Source organism: Lepisma saccharinum, chromosome 24 (assembly GCF_977018435.1).
Source record: "Lepisma saccharinum chromosome 24, izLepSacc3.1, whole genome shotgun sequence".
NCBI lineage: Eukaryota > Metazoa > Arthropoda > Insecta > Zygentoma > Lepismatidae > Lepisma > Lepisma saccharinum.
In genome coordinates this window covers 2,051,259-2,064,655 of record NC_139252.1, presented here as the reverse complement: position 1 = coordinate 2,064,655, position 13,397 = coordinate 2,051,259, and positions in this window count along the sequence as shown.

Here is a 13,397-nt window from a genome sequence, read left to right as displayed (position 1 = left end):
CTATCTGAAAATTTGAAAATTCTTAAAAAATTCGTCCAAAATCTTGATGTCTCCAATCTCTTGTTTTGTACGTTTTTTCCACGTGTCTTGACATCCAATGTATCCCTGCAAAGTTTGGTGAAGATCTGAGTATGTAGTTTTTGACCTTATCTGGAACCTCCCATCTGAAAATTTGAAAATTCCTAAAAAATCCGTGCAAAATCTTGATGACCCCAATCTCTTGTTTTGTACGTTTTTTCCACGTGTCTTGACATCCAATGTATCCATGCAAAGTTTGGTGAAGATCTGAGTATGTCGTTTTTGACCTTATCTGGAACCTCCCATCTGAAAATTTGAAAATTCTTAAAAAATTCGTCGAAAATCTTGATGTCTCCAATCTCTTGTTTTGTACGTTTTTTCCACGTGTCTTGACATGCAAAGTATCCCTGCAACGTTTGGTGAAGATCTGAGTATGTAGTTTTTGACCTTATCTGGAACCTCCTATCTGAAAATTTGAAAATTCTTCAAAAATTCGTCGAAAATCTTGATGTCTCCAATCTCTTGTTTTGTACGTTTTTTCCACGTGTCTTGACATCCAATGTATCCCTGCAATGTTTGGTGGAGATCTGAGTATGTAGTTCTTGACCTTATCTGGGACCTCCTATCAGAAAATTTGAAAATTCTTCAAAAATTCGTCCAAAATCTTGATGTCTCCAATCTCTTGTTTTGTACGTTTTTTCCACGTGTCTCGACCTCCAATGTATCCCTGCAAAGTTTGGTGAAGATCTGAGTATGTCGTTTTTGACCTTATCTGGAACATCCTTTCTGAAAATTTGAAAATTATTCAAAAATTCGTCGAAAATCTTGATGTCTCCAATCTCTTGTTTTGTACGTTTTTTCCACGTGTCTTGACATCCAAAGTATCCCTGCAAAGTTTGGTGAAGATCTGAGTATGTAGTTTTTGACCTCATCTGGAACATCCTTTCTGAAAATTTGAAAATTCTTCAAAAATTCGTCGAAAATCTTGATGTCTCCAATCTCTTGTTTTGTACGTTTTTTCCACGTGTCTTGACATCCAATGTATTCCTGCAATGTTTGGTGGAGATCTGAGTATGTAGTTTTAGACCTTATCTGGAACCTCCTATCTGAAAATTTGAAAATTCTTCAAAAATTCGTCCAAAATCTTGATGTCTCCAATCTCTTGTTTTGTACGTTTTTTCCACGTGTCTCGACCTCCAATGGATCCCTGCAAAGTTTGGTGAAGATCTGAGTATGTAGTTTTTGACCTTATCTGGAACCTCCTATCTGAAAATTTGAAAATTCTTCAAAAATTCGTCGAAAATCTTGATGTCTCCAATCTCTTGTTTTGTACGTTTTTTCCACGTGTCTTGACATCCAATGTATTCCTGCAATGTTTGGTGGAGATCTGAGTATGTAGTTTTAGACCTTATCTGGAACCTCCTATCTGAAAATTTGAAAATTCTTCAAAAATTCGTCGAAAATCTTGATGTCTCCGATCTCTTGTTTTGTACGTTTTTTCCACGTGTCTTGACATGCAAAGTATTCCTGCAATGTTTGGTGAAGATCTGAGTATGTAGTTTTTGACCTTATCTGGAACCTCCCATCTGAAATTTTGAAAATTCCTAAAAAATCCGTCCAAAATCTTGATGACCCCAATCTCTTGTTTTGTACATTTTTTCCACGTGTCTCGACCTCCAATGTATCCCTGCAAAGTTTGGTGAATATCTGAGTATGTAGTTTTTGACCTTATATGGAACCTCCTATCTGAAAATTTGAAAATTCTTAAAAAATTCGTCGAAAATCTTGATGTCTCCGATCTCTTGTTTTGTACGTTTTTTCCACGTGTCTTGACATGCAAAGTATCCCTGCAAAGTTTGGTGAAGATCTGAGTATGTCGTTTTTGACCTCATCTGGAACCTCCTTTCTGAAAATTTGAGAATTCTTAAAAAATTCGTCCAAAATCTTGATGTCTCCAATCTCTTGTTTTGTACGTTTTTTCCACGTGTCTTGACATCCAATGTATCCATGCAAAGTTTGGTGAAGATCTGAGTATGTCGTTTTTGACCTTATCTGGAACCTCCCATCTGAAAATTTGAAAATTCTTAAAAAATTCGTCCAAAATCTTGATGTCTCCAATCTCTTGTTTTGTACGTTTTTTCCACGTGTCTCGACCTCCAATGGATCCCTGCAAAGTTTGGTGAAGATCTGAGTATGTCGTTTTTGACCTTATCTGGAACCTCCCATCTGAAAATTTGAAAATTCTTAAAAAATTCGTCGAAAATCTTGATGTCTCCGATCTCTTGTTTTGTACGTTTTTTCCACGTGTCTTGACATGCAAAGTATTCCTGCAAAGTTTGGTGAAGATCTGAGTATGTAGTTTTTGACCTCATCTGGAACCTCCTATCTGAAAATTTGAAAATTCTTAAAAAATTCGTCCAAAATCTTGATGTCTCCAATCTCTTGTTTTGTACGTTTTTTCCACGTGTCTTGACATCCAATGTATCCCTGCAATGTTTGGTGAAGATCTGAGTATGTAGTTTTTGACCTTATCTGGAACCTCCCATCTGAAAATTTGAAAATTCCTAAAAAATCCGTCCAAAATCTTGATGACCCCAATCTCTTGTTTTGTACTTTTTTTCCACGTGTCTCGACCTCCAATGTATCCCTGCAAAGTTTGATGAAGATCTGAGTATGTAGTTTTTGACCTTATATTGAACCTCCCATCTGAAAATTTGAAAATTCTTAAAAAATTCGTCCAAAATCTTGATGACCCCAATCTCTTGTTTTGTACGTTTTTTCCACGTGTCTTGACATCCAAAGTATCCCTGCAAAGTTTGGTGAAGATCTGAGTATGTAGTTTTTGACCTTATATGGAACCTCCTTTCTGAAAATTTGAGAATTCTTAAAAAATTCGTCCAAAATCTTGATGTCTCCAATCTCTTGTTTTGTACGTTTTTTCCACGTGTCTTGACATCCAATGTATCCATGCAAAGTTTGGTGAAGATCTGAGTATGTCGTTTTTGACCTTATCTGGAACCTCCCATCTGAAAATTTGAAAATTCTTAAAAAATTCGTCGAAAATCTTGATGTCTCCAATCTTTTGTTTTGTACGTTTTTTCCACGTGTCTTGACATGCAAAGTATCCCTGCAACGTTTGGTGAAGATCTGAGTATGTAGTTTTTGACCTTATCTGGAACCTCCTATCTGAAAATTTGAAAATTCTTCAAAAATTCGTCGAAAATCTTGATGTCTCCAATCTCTTGTTTTGTACGTTTTTTCCACGTGTCTTGACATCCAATGTATTCCTGCAATGTTTGGTGGAGATCTGAGTATGTAGTTTTAGACCTTATCTGGAACCTCCTATCTGAAAATTTGAAAATTCTTCAAAAATTCGTCCAAAATCTTGATGTCTCCAATCTCTTGTTTTGTACGTTTTTTCCACGTGTCTCGACCTCCAATGGATCCCTGCAAAGTTTGGTGAAGATCTGAGTATGTCGTTTTTGACCTTATCTGGAACATCCTTTCTGAAAATTTGAAAATTCTTCAAAAATTCGTCGAAAATCTTGATGTCTCCAATCTCTTGTTTTGTACGTTTTTTCCACGTGTCTTGACATCCAATGTATTCCTGCAATGTTTGGTGGAGATCTGAGTATGTAGTTTTAGACCTTATCTGGAACCTCCTATCTGAAAATTTGAAAATTCTTCAAAAATTCGTCGAAAATCTTGATGTCTCCGATCTCTTGTTTTGTACGTTTTTTCCACGTGTCTCGACCTCCAATGGATCCCTGCAAAGTTTGGTGAAGATCTGAGTATGTAGTTTTTGACCTCATCTGGAACATCCTTTCTGAAAATTTGAAAATTCTTCAAAAATTCGTCGAAAATCTTGATGTCTCCAATCTCTTGTTTTGTACGTTTTTTCCACGTGTCTTGACATCCAATGTATTCCTGCAATGTTTGGTGGAGATCTGAGTATGTAGTTTTAGACCTTATCTGGAACCTCCTATCTGAAAATTTGAAAATTCTTCAAAAATTCGTCCAAAATCTTGATGTCTCCAATCTCTTGTTTTGTACGTTTTTTCCACGTGTCTCGACCTCCAATGGATCCCTGCAAAGTTTGGTGAAGATCTGAGTATGTAGTTTTTGACCTTATCTGGAACCTCCTATCTGAAAATTTGAAAATTCTTCAAAAATCCGTGCAAAATCTTGATGACCCCAATCTCTTGTTTTGTACGTTTTTTCCACGTGTCTTGACATCCAATGTATCCATGCAAAGTTTGGTGAAGATCTGAGTATGTCGTTTTTGACCTTATCTGGAACCTCCCATCTGAAAATTTGAAAATTCTTAAAAAATTCGTCGAAAATCTTGATGTCTCCAATCTCTTGTTTTGTACGTTTTTTCCACGTGTCTTGACATGCAAAGTATCCCTGCAACGTTTGGTGAAGATCTGAGTATGTAGTTTTTGACCTTATCTGGAACCTCCTATCTGAAAATTTGAAAATTCTTCAAAAATTCGTCGAAAATCTTGATGTCTCCAATCTCTTGTTTTGTACGTTTTTTCCACGTGTCTTGACATCCAATGTATCCCTGCAATGTTTGGTGGAGATCTGAGTATGTAGTTTTTGACCTTATCTGGGACCTCCTATCAGAAAATTTGAAATTTCTTCAAAAATTCGTCCAAAATCTTGATGTCTCCAATCTCTTGTTTTGTACGTTTTTTCCACGTGTCTCCACCTCCAATGTATCCCTGCAAAGTTTGGTGAAGATCTGAGTATGTCGTTTTTGACCTTATCTGGAACATCCTTTCTGAAAATTTGAAAATTCTTAAAAAATTCGTCGAAAATCTTGATGTCTCCAATCTCTTGTTTTGTACGTTTTTTCCACGTGTCTTGACATCCAATGTATCCCTGCAAAGTTTGGTGAAGATCTGAGTATGTAGTTTTTGACCTTATATGGAACCTCCTTTCTGAAAATTTGAAAATTCTCAAAAAATTCGTCCATAATCTTGATGTCTCCAATCTCTTGTTTTGTAGGTTTTTTCCACGTGTCTTGACATCCAATGTATCCCTGCAAAGTTTGGTGAAGATCTGAGTATGTAGTTTTTGACCTTATCTGGAACCTCCCATCTGAAAATTTGAAAATTCTTAAAAAATTCGACCAAAATCTTGATGTCTCCAATCTTTTGTTTTGTACGTTTTTTCCACGTGTCTTGACACATAATGTATCCATGCAAAGTTTGGTGAAGATCTGAGTATGTAGTTTTTGACCTTATATGGAACCTCCTATCTGAAAATTTGAAAATTCTTAAAAAATTCGTCGAAAATCTTGATGTCTCCGATCTCTTGTTTTGTACGTTTTTTCCACGTGTCTTGACATGCAAAGTATTCCTGCAAAGTTTGGTGAAGATCTGAGTATGTAGTTTTTGACCTCATCTGGAACCTCCTATCTGAAAATTTGAAAATTCTTAAAAAATTCGTCCAAAATTTTGATGTCTCCAATCTCTTGTTTTGTACGTTTTTTCCACGTGTCTTGACATCCAATGTATCCCTGCAAAGTTTGGTGAAGATCTGAGTATGTAGTTTTTGACCTTATCTGGAACCTCCTTTCTGAAAATTTGAAAATTCTTAAAAAATTCGTCGAAAATCTTGATGTCTCCGATCTCTTGTTTTGTACGTTTTTTCCACGTGTCTTGACATCCAATGTATCCCTGCAAAGTTTGGTGAAGATCTGAGTATGTTGTTTTTGACCTTATCTGGAACATCCTATCTGAAAATTTGAAAATTGTTAAAAAATTCGTCCAAAATCTTGATGTCTCCTATCTCTTGTTTTGTACGTTTTTTCCACGTGTCTTGACATCCAATGTATCCCTGCAAAGTTTGGTGAAGATCTGAGTATGTAGTTTTTGACCTTATCTGGAACCTCCCATCTGAAAATTTGAAAATTCTTAAAAAATTCGACCAATATCTTGATGTCTCCAATCTTTTGTTTTGTACGTTTTTTCCACGTGTCTTGACACATAATGTATCCATGCAAAGTTTGGTGAAGATCTGAGTATGTAGTTTTTGACCTTATATGGAACCTCCTATCTGAAAATTTGAAAATTCTTAAAAAATTCGTCCAAAATCTTGATGTCTCCAATCTCTTGTTTTGTACGTTTTTTCCACGTGTCTTGACATCCAATGTATCCCTGCAAAGTTTGGTGAAGATCTGAGTATGTAGTTTTTGACCTTATCTGGAACCTCCCATCTGAAAATTTGAAAATTCCTAAAAAATCCGTGCAAAATCTTGATGACCCCAATCTCTTGTTTTGTACGTTTTTTCCACGTGTCTTGACATCCAATGTATCCCTGCAAAGTTTGGTGAAGATCTGAGTATGTAGTTTTTGACCTTATCTGGAACCTCCCATCTGAAAATTTGAAAATTCCTAAAAAATCCGTGCAAAATCTTGATGACCCCAATCTCTTGTTTTGTACGTTTTTTCCACGAGTCTTGACATCCAATGTATCCATGCAAAGTTTGGTGAAGATCTGAGTATGTCGTTTTTGACCTTATCTGGAACATCCTTTCTGAAAATTTGAAAATTGTTAAAAAATTCGTCCAAAATCTTGATGTCTCCAATCTCTTTTTTGTACGTTTTTTCCACGTGTCTTGACATCCAATGTATCCATGCAAAGTTTGGTGAAGATCTGAGTATGTCGTTTTTGACCTTATCTGGAACATCCTTTCTGAAAATTTGAAAATTGTTAAAAAATTCGTCCAAAATCTTGATGTCTCCAATCTCTTTTTTGTACGTTTTCTCCACGTGTCTTGACATCCAATGTATCCCTGCAAAGTTTGGTGAAGATCTGAGTATGTAGTTTTTGACCTTATCTGGAACCTCCCATCTGAAAATTTGAAAATTCTTAAAAAATTCGACCAAAATCTTGATGTCTCCAATCTTTTGTTTTGTACGTTTTTTCCACGTGTCTTGACACATAATGTATCCATGCAAAGTTTGGTGAAGATCTGAGTATGTAGTTTTTGACCTTATATGGAACCTCCTATCTGAAAATTTGAAAATTCTTAAAAAATTCGTCCAAAATCTTGATGTCTCCAATCTCTTGTTTTGTACGTTTTTTCCACGTGTCTTGACATCCAATGTATCCCTGCAAAGTTTGGTGAAGATCTGAGTATGTAGTTTTTGACCTTATCTGGAACCTCCCATCTGAAAATTTGAAAATTCCTAAAAAATCCGTGCAAAATCTTGATGACCCCAATCTCTTGTTTTGTACGTTTTTTCCACGTGTCTTGACATCCAATGTATCCATGCAAAGTTTGGTGAAGATCTGAGTATGTCGTTTTTGACCTTATCTGGAACATCCTTTCTGAAAATTTGAAAATTGTTAAAAAATTCGTCCAAAATCTTGATGTCTCCAATCTCTTTTTTGTACGTTTTTTCCACGTGTCTTGACATCCAATGTATCCCTGCAAAGTTTGGTGAAGATCTGAGTATGTAGTTTTTGACCTTATCTGGAACCTCCCATCTGAAAATTTGAAAATTCTTCAAAAATTCGTCCAAAATCTTGATGTCTCCAATCTCTTGTTTTGTACGTTTTTTCCACGTGTCTCGACCTCCAATGGATCCCTGCAAAGTTTGGTGAAGATCTGAGTATGTCGTTTTTGACCTTATCTGGAACATCCTTTCTGAAAATTTGAAAATTCTTAAAAAATTCGTCGAAAATCTTGATGTCTCCAATCTCTTGTTTTGTACGTTTTTTCCACGTGTCTTGACATCCAATGTATCCCTGCAAAGTTTGGTGAAGATCTGAGTATGTAGTTTTTGACCTTATATGGAACCTCCTATCTGAAAATTTGAAAATTCTTAAAAAATTCGTCCAAAATCTTGATGTCTCCAATCTCTTGTTTTGTACGTTTTTTCCACGTGTCTCGACCTCCAATGGATCCCTGCAAAGTTTGGTGAAGATCTGAGTATGTCGTTTTTGACCTTATCTGGAACCTCCCATCTGAAAATTTGAAAATTCTTAAAAAATTCGTCGAAAATCTTGATGTCTCCGATCTCTTGTTTTGTACGTTTTTTCCACGTGTCTTGACATGCAAAGTATTCCTGCAAAGTTTGGTGAAGATCTGAGTATGTAGTTTTTGACCTCATCTGGAACCTCCTATCTGAAAATTTGAAAATTCTTAAAAAATTCGTCCAAAATCTTGATGTCTCCAATCTCTTGTTTTGTACGTTTTTTCCACGTGTCTTGACATCCAATGTATCCCTGCAATGTTTGGTGAAGATCTGAGTATGTAGTTTTTGACCTTATCTGGAACCTCCCATCTGAAAATTTGAAAATTCCTAAAAAATCCGTCCAAAATCTTGATGACCCCAATCTCTTGTTTTGTACTTTTTTTCCACGTGTCTCGACCTCCAATGTATCCCTGTAAAGTTTGGTGAAGATCTGAGTATGTAGTTTTTGACCTTATATGGAACCTCCTATCTGAAAATTTGAAAATTCTTAAAAAATTCGTCCAAAATCTTGATGTCACCAATCCTATGTTTTGTATGTTTTTTCCACGTGTCTTGACATGCAAAGTATTCCTGCAAAGTTTGGTGAAGATCTGAGTATGTAGTTTTTGACCTTATATGGAACCTCCTATCTGAAAATTTGAAAATTCTTAAAAAATTCGTCCAAAATCTTGATGTCTCCAATCTCTTGTTTTGTACGTTTTTTCCACGTGTCTTGACATCCAATGTATCCCTGCAATGTTTGGTGAAGATCTGAGTATGTAGTTTTTGACCTTATCTGGAACCTCCCATCTGAAAATTTGAAAATTCCTAAAAAATCCGTCCAAAATCTTGATGACCCCAATCTCTTGTTTTGTACGTTTTTTCCACGTGTCTTGACATCCAATGTATCCCTGCAAAGTTTGGTGAAGATCTGAGTATGTAGTTTTTGACCTTATCTGGAACCTCCTATCTGAAAATTTGAAAATTCTTAAAAAAATCGTCCAAAATCTTGATGTCTCCAATCTCTTGTTTTGTACGTTTTTTCCACGTGTCTTGACATCCAATGTATTCCTGCAATGTTTGGTGAAGATCTGAGTATGTAGTTTTTGACCTTATATGGAACCTCCTATCTGAAAATTTGAAAATTCTTAAAAAATTCGACCAAAATCTTGATGTCTCCAATCTCTTGTTTTGTACGTTTTTTCCACGTGTCTTGACATCCAATGTATCCCTGCAAAGTTTGGTGAAGATCTGAGTATGTAGTTTTTGACCTTATATTGAACCTCCCATCTGAAAATTTGAAAATTCTTAAAAAATTCGTCCAAAATCTTGATGTCTCCAATCTCTTGTTTTGTACGTTTTTTCCACGTGTCTTGATATCCAATGTATCCCTGCAAAGTTTGGTGAAGATCTGAGTATGTAGTTTTTGACCTTATCTGGAACATCCTTTCTGAAAATTTGAAAATTGTTAAAAAATTCGTCCAAAATCTTGATGTCTCCAATCTCTTTTTTGTACGTTTTTTCCACGTGTCTTGACATCCAATGTATCCCTGCAAAGTTTGGTGAAGATCTGAGTATGTAGTTTTTGACCTTATCTGGAACCTCCCATCTGAAAATTTGAAAATTCTTAAAAAATTCGTCGAAAATCTTGATGTCTCCGATCTCTTGTTTTGTACGTTTTTTCCACGTGTCTTGACATGCAAAGTATTCCTGCAAAGTTTGGTGAAGATCTGAGTATGTAGTTTTTGACCTCATCTGGAACCTCCTATCTGAAAATTTGAAAATTCTTAAAAAATTCGTCCAAAATCTTGATGTCTCCAATCTCTTGTTTTGTACGTTTTTTCCACGTGTCTTGACATCCAATGTATCCCTGCAATGTTTGGTGAAGATCTGAGTATGTAGTTTTTGACCTTATCTGGAACCTCCCATCTGAAAATTTGAAAATTCCTAAAAAATCCGTCCAAAATCTTGATGACCCCAATCTCTTGTTTTGTACTTTTTTTCCACGTGTCTCGACCTCCAATGTATCCCTGCAAAGTTTGGTGAAGATCTGAGTATGTAGTTTTTGACCTTATATGGAACCTCCTATCTGAAAATTTGAAAATTCTTAAAAAATTCGTCGAAAATCTTGATGTCTCCGATCTCTTGTTTTGTACGTTTTTTCCACGTGTCTTGACATGCAAAGTATTCCTGCAAAGTTTGGTGAAGATCTGAGTATGTAGTTTTTGACCTCATCTGGAACCTCCTTTCTGAAAATTTGAAAATTCTTAAAAAATTCGTCCAAAATTTTGATGTCTCCAATCTCTTGTTTTGTACGTTTTTCCACGTGTCTTGACATCCAATGTATCCCTGCAATGTTTGGTGAAGATCTGAGTATGTAGTTTTTGACCTTATCTGGAACCTCCCATCTGAAAATTTGAAAATTCCTAAAAAATCCGTCCAAAATCTTGATGACCCCAATCTCTTGTTTTGTACGTTTTTTCCACGTGTCTTGACATCCAATGTATCCCTGCAAAGTTTGGTGAAGATCTGAGTTTGTAGTTTTTGACCTTATCTGGAACCTCCTATCTGAAAATTTGAAAATTCTTAAAAAATTCGTCCAAAATCTTGATGTCTCCAATCTCTTGTTTTGTACGTTTTTTCCACGTGTCTTGACATCCAATGTATTCCTGCAATGTTTGGTGAAGATCTGAGTATGTAGTTTTTGACCTTATATGGAACCTCCTATCTGAAAATTTGAAAATTCTTAAAAAATTCGACCAAAATCTTGATGTCTCCAATCTCTTGTTTTGTACGTTTTTTCCACGTGTCTTGACATCCAATGTATCCCTGCAAAGTTTGGTGAAGATCTGAGTATGTAGTTTTTGACCTTATATTGAACCTCCCATCTGAAAATTTGAAAATTCTTAAAAAATTCGTCCAAAATCTTGATGTCTCCAATCTCTTGTTTTGTACGTTTTTTCCACGTGTCTTGATATCCAATGTATCCCTGCAAAGTTTGGTGAAGATCTGAGTATGTCGTTTTTGACCTTATCTGGAACATCCTTTCTGAAAATTTGAAAATTGTTAAAAAATTCGTCCAAAATCTTGATGTCTCCAATCTCTTTTTTGTACGTTTTTTCCACGTGTCTTGACATCCAATGTATCCCTGCAAAGTTTGGTGAAGATCTGAGTATGTAGTTTTTGACCTTATCTGGAACCTCCCATCTGAAAATTTGAAAATTCTTAAAAAATTCGACCAAAATCTTGATGTCTCCAATCTTTTGTTTTGTACGTTTTTTCCACGTGTCTTGACACATAATGTATCCATGCAAAGTTTGGTGAAGATCTGAGTATGTAGTTTTTGACCTTATATGGAACCTCCTATCTGAAAATTTGAAAATTCTTAAAAAATTCGTCCAAAATCTTGATGTCTCCAATCTCTTGTTTTGTACGTTTTTTCCACGTGTCTTGACATCCAATGTATCCCTGCAATGTTTGGTGAAGATCTGAGTATGTAGTTTTTGACCTTATCTGGAACCTCCCATCTGAAAATTTGAAAATTCCTAAAAAATCCGTCCAAAATCTTGATGACCCCAATCTCTTGTTTTGTACGTTTTTTCCACGTGTCTTGACATCCAATGTATCCCTGCAAAGTTTGGTGAAGATCTGAGTATGAAGTTTTTGACCTTATCTGGAACCTCCTATCTGAAAATTTGAAAATTCTTAAAAAATTCGTCCAAAATCTTGATGTCTCCAATCTCTTGTTTTGTACGTTTTTTCCACGTGTCTTGACATCCAATGTATTCCTGCAATGTTTGGTGAAGATCTGAGTATGTAGTTTTTGACCTTATATGGAACCTCCTATCTGAAAATTTGAAAATTCTTAAAAAATTCGACCAAAATCTTGATGTCTCCAATCTCTTGTTTTGTACGTTTTTTCCACGTGTCTTGACATCCAATGTATCCCTGCAAAGTTTGGTGAAGATCTGAGTATGTAGTTTTTGACCTTATATTGAACCTCCCATCTGAAAATTTGAAAATTCTTAAAAAATTCGTCCAAAATCTTGATGTCTCCAATCTCTTGTTTTGTACGTTTTTTCCACGTGTCTTGATATCCAATGTATCCCTGCAAAGTTTGGTGAAGATCTGAGTATGTCGTTTTTGACCTTATCTGGAACATCCTTTCTGAAAATTTGAAAATTGTTAAAAAATTCGTCCAAAATCTTGATGTCTCCAATCTCTTTTTTGTACGTTTTTTCCACGTGTCTTGACATCCAATGTATCCCTGCAAAGTTTGGTGAAGATCTGAGTATGTAGTTTTTGACCTTATCTGGAACCTCCCATCTGAAAATTTGAAAATTCTTAAAAAATTCGTCGAAAATCTTGATGTCTCCGATCTCTTGTTTTGTACGTTTTTTCCACGTGTCTTGACATGCAAAGTATTCCTGCAAAGTTTGGTGAAGATCTGAGTATGTAGTTTTTGACCTCATCTGGAACCTCCTATCTGAAAATTTGAAAATTCTTAAAAAATTCGTCCAAAATCTTGATGTCTCCAATCTCTTGTTTTGTACGTTTTTTCCACGTGTCTTGACATCCAATGTATCCCTGCAATGTTTGGTGAAGATCTGAGTATGTAGTTTTTGACCTTATCTGGAACCTCCCATCTGAAAATTTGAAAATTCCTAAAAAATCCGTCCAAAATCTTGATGACCCCAATCTCTTGTTTTGTACTTTTTTTCCACGTGTCTCGACCTCCAATGTATCCCTGCAAAGTTTGGTGAAGATCTGAGTATGTAGTTTTTGACCTTATATGGAACCTCCTATCTGAAAATTTGAAAATTCTTAAAAAATTCGTCGAAAATCTTGATGTCTCCGATCTCTTGTTTTGTACGTTTTTTCCACGTGTCTTGACATGCAAAGTATTCCTGCAAAGTTTGGTGAAGATCTGAGTATGTAGTTTTTGACCTCATCTGGAACCTCCTATCTGAAAATTTGAAAATTCTTAAAAAATTCGTCCAAAATTTTGATGTCTCCAATCTCTTGTTTTGTACGTTTTTTCCACGTGTCTTGACATCCAATGTATCCCTGCTATGTTTGGTGAAGATCTGAGTATGTAGTTTTTGACCTTATCTGGAACCTCCCATCTGAAAATTTGAAAATTCCTAAAAAATCCGTCCAAAATCTTGATGACCCCAATCTCTTGTTTTGTACGTTTTTTCCACGTGTCTTGACATCCAATGTATCCCTGCAAAGTTTGGTGAAGATCTGAGTATGTAGTTTTTGACCTTATCTGGAACCTCCTATCTGAAAATTTGAAAATTCTTAAAAAATTCGTCCAAAATCTTGATGTCTCCAATCTCTTGTTTTGTACGTTTTTTCCACGTGTCTTGACATCCAATGTATTCCTGCAATGTTTGGTGAAGA